The sequence below is a fragment of the Perna viridis genome, chromosome 13 (genome assembly GCF_037379345.1).
Source record: "Perna viridis isolate PV_CMFRI_1.1 ecotype Kerala chromosome 13, ASM3737934v1, whole genome shotgun sequence".
NCBI classification, from domain to species: domain Eukaryota; kingdom Metazoa; phylum Mollusca; class Bivalvia; order Mytilida; family Mytilidae; genus Perna; species Perna viridis.
Genome location: NC_142457.1, coordinates 31,323,645 through 31,327,843, shown reverse-complemented (window position 1 = coordinate 31,327,843; position 4,199 = coordinate 31,323,645). Strand labels below are relative to the sequence as shown.

General features: G+C 34.4%; 1 long non-coding RNA gene across 1 annotated transcript; it reads left to right on the top strand.

Annotated features, from left to right (window-relative positions):
- Positions 1-812: 812 nt before the first annotated feature.
- On the top strand, positions 813-2,626 carry LOC148600322 (uncharacterized). The gene is made up of 3 exons (XR_015918022.1): positions 813-947; positions 1,435-1,509; positions 1,878-2,626. It is a non-coding gene; the product is annotated as an uncharacterized LOC148600322 (long non-coding RNA).
- Positions 2,627-4,199: the final 1,573 nt, after the last annotated feature.

Below are 4,199 nucleotides of genomic sequence, written 5' to 3'. Positions count from 1 at the left end.
AGGTTTTTTACGCTGCCTCGATTGATTATAAGCAGTTCCATTGACGATACGTTTCTTTAAAAGATTAATCAGGAAACGGGAGGCGACTTCATGTTTCGCGGAAACGTAAATTTTAATTATTATTATTATTATAATTATTATTTTTCTTCCAATGATTTTTGTCCAGAGTTTTTAGAGAGCATCACTGAAGGGAATGAATTGAAACTTTGTATGGAGGTAGATGGTATTGAGAAGGAGTGCACCATAACCTTTGGCGATAAAAATGGCTACCGCTTCCATGGAAACGTGACAGGTATATAATCTAGGACATAGCAATATCTCGGAAACCTAGGAGGCTAGAAACTTGAAATGTGGTATGGTGTTAGAACTCAATGTGCCTAATAAAAGTAAGCAAAAAAAAAGTGTCTGACAACGAATTATATAATAAATAATATACAGCAATTTGCAGTGATACTAAATTTCAAATAATACACTGAAGTTTCTTTTCTTGTATTACACATGGTAAAACCTCTTGATGATTGATGTGACTACTATTTCGACACTTTAGGTTTTGAGTACTTTTTACATACAATTTGTGTTTATTTCGATTACCCTGTATATTTGATTATAATACTGTCTATTAGATGTTATTTCTTGAAACACGTGTGCAGCATATCAAAATTTGAATTTTTTATATGATCTGTATTTTTTTGTATTTAAACAATATCTAAGCATGCTACCCCAATAGCTATCATTGTCTTTGATAACTGTATAGCTTTGGTATACGATAAGTGCACACGTACCTTCTTCTTATCTTTAATAGTGTGGATATTATGTAGGACGCCTTCGTTTATCAAATAATCTATAACAAACCATAATGTTTTCAGTGAAATGCAAGGAAAAGATCAAAACCTGGAACAAAAAAGTGGCTTCTCAGGTACACATTAATAAACAACTGCCAGTTGCAAGTATGTATTCTGTTCACAAAATCTCATTAAATGAAAAGCAGTGAATATTCATTTTCATTTCACAAGAACTCCATTAAGGATGTATATGCATTTTGCTACTTTTTAGCTTGTAAGTCATCGTTTGCAAATAAAATAATATGACCAAATTAATTATGTTTATACGTGATATTTAGGTTTGAATTATATTTTTGGCTGAGGTTTGTTAAACTATAATTACATAAAAATAATAAATACGTCAATTAAATTACTCTTAAAGTAAATGATAAATAAAAATCAATTATTTAGACTTAATTAACGGCAGCAATAAAATTAACAGTTTTGAATAAAGCCAGGAGTATTTTTTTTGTGCGGAGTGTTTATTTCTAACAGAAAAAAACTCTGATGTTCTCCCCAAGACTAACCTCACGTAAGTGAATATCATGCATGATCATCGACTACATCACATTTAAGACAAAAGGAACTGTGCGCAATATGACCTTTCTTTCAGCTGAAACCGGGGCAGTGTACACACGTTGGGGAAGAGAAGGTTGTCCGGGGAGTAGTTCAGAAACTGTTTATAAAGGTATGGTACTAAATATGGCATCAGAGAAAAATAAAAGAGCTGAATGAGCTTGATCACAAGTCATTATTAGTTCTGAAAGTTCAACCATTCACCAGACTTTGAAGACAAACAAAAAATTGCGACGCTTTTCAGGCGACAATATGATATTTCGGGAGCACGTTAAATGTTACCTGCATCAATTTGTTTATACGCTAACTTAATTTCTGGTTTTATATTTAGTGAGGACAATAAAAATAATTTAATTATAAATACATGTAATATAAAATAACTAGTTCCTAATGGAAACTGTTGAGAACGATAAAAGGAATATATCATTTTCTATACATTTCAGCCACTCTAACAGCGAATTTTCTTGACTTCATTTTCAGGAGTCGTCGGTGTTGGTTGTTACAATCATCCCGGATCTTCAGCTGAATATGTTTGTCTTCCACACGACCCAAACGTCATTCAAGGTAAAGTTTCTAAAATGCGGGGCATCATGCATATATGTACGGAGCCGAATTCGAAGACGATGCGTTTGGCAATGTCCTTGATGATAAAGATGTTCCTTGTGCCGTATGCCTAGCGTTCAGATGGTTTCTGGTAGAACTAGTTGTAGTAGTTGTTGGAGACAGGAAAACAGTGGGTTGTTAGCAACAAATGCACACAAATTTGCCTCAGCGGGGCAATACATCGAATACTCCTCCTCCTGTCGAATACCACAGCAGAGTTCTTTAACGTGCGAGGAACGTGGCATCTTTCCAAACAGGATGCACCACTATGGTTTGCGGTCAGGTTTCCTGTATTATAGCCTGACAACCCCAGCATGTAACACGCCAGGGGTACACCATTCCACAACCTTGGGTACACAACCCAGTTGCTTTCTGTGCAGAGCGCCCTATCCCCTGGCTAGGGTTCTTAGCACTTTATAGTCGCCTTTTACGATAAGCATAGCGCTGTTCCAGGCCTATTTTTTTTTGACACTCGGACCTGCACGGGACTACACCAATTGAGGGTAGTTTCAATGGCATTGATGGAAAGCTACTTTATCCTTTTTACGCTGTATGTGATGCGCTCCTATGTCTTCCATATGTTGCAGGTGAACTCCTAACTTGTGTAGTTTGTTCGAAATAAATCTAAAAGCAATTTGTTTCTTATCATATAACACTCGTTAATCACAATGCTGTTCTGGACTGCATTCATATAAAACGCAAACTATTTTTATCAGTGAAGTTATATAAATTACAGGGATAAAAACTATATTATACATTTCGATTGTCTCTCTTTCCTATTTTTATGTCCAGACCATGTTTTGTGAATTTAAAAAGAATTTGAACTGCCCATGGTTCGGTACCTTTTTATCATTATATATCTAATTGAGTATAAAAGATTTATACACATAGACAGCATGAAAACGACAAATTTTATGTTTTGTATTGCCAGTGCAGACACCATTACAATGGTGACAGTACGTGTATAACTAATTTTGAGATCATAATCTAAAGTTTCTTTTCATCGTCTGAACAACACTATTTACACAACTACATAACATCAGAATCGCAACTAACTCAAAAAGTTTTGTTTTTGTTGAAACTTTGAATTGATTTTGAATTTGATATCTCAAAGCAATAAATCGTGCGATAATAAACGCAAGGTCAAACATTTATTAGAGGATTTCAAAACAAATAAATTGTAGAAAATATGAGTTCGATCGAAAACATAAACATTCATTATAGGCAAATCCGCGTAAGGATATTTGTGTACCTCGAACGTAGAACATATTTTAAGAGCATTTTATTCATTTAAGTATAGACTAAAACTCAAAATAAAATGTGTTTTGAAAAAGTCCAGCCACGGAATAGATACAAAAAAGTCATTAGATATTTATGTGTGCTATGATTAGAATAAAATCATTGACAAAAATCCACTTCCTGTATAATATAAATCTTACCTCTTCAGAAATGAGCATCTAAACTTTGATAACAAATTAAGTAATTTAAATGCACCGTAAGGATACGATGTGATTAAAAATTGCAATTGAGTTCTACGACTTATTTTGCCAAGTGCAAATAAGTAATCAAGGGAACCACGATTCTAGTGGAAATCAAAAGAATGTAATCCAGGAAAGGCCAAACATGGAAAACAGACACATACAACAAAAACAAATATAAAATAACCAAAATAATACATTTAAAGTTACAAAAGAAAGTAAGTAACTCGGACTCCACTAACAACTTTGAGCGTTGACCAGGGGCACCGATAAGGTAAGCGTTCTCTCCTTTTCTAGGATCACACGCCGAGTTGACATAAACGTCTAGTCTAGGGTAGAAAAAAGAAAAAAAAGGTAAACAAATGACAATTTGAACAAATCAGTTTTCATAGTGCTGATTGATACATCGTTCCGATCCAAGAGTACATGATGACGACCACAAAATTTCAGTAGAGATGACTTCAATCTTATAGCAGCATTACCCTGTTCCATACGCCTAATTGTAAGAAGTCTAGCGCGATACAAAAAGTCTGCGTAGTTACAGCAAGCTCTGGCATAACGTATGATTTGTGATATGCGATATACAGGTGCTGAAGGGATATTGTCACATGAAAGAGAAGTTAACAGTACGGAATGAAAAGTCATTGCGTTTGTCGTATAGTTTGGTTAACAATTTTCGTTTACCATCGATATCTAAGTGTAGGTCATGATATGACTTATT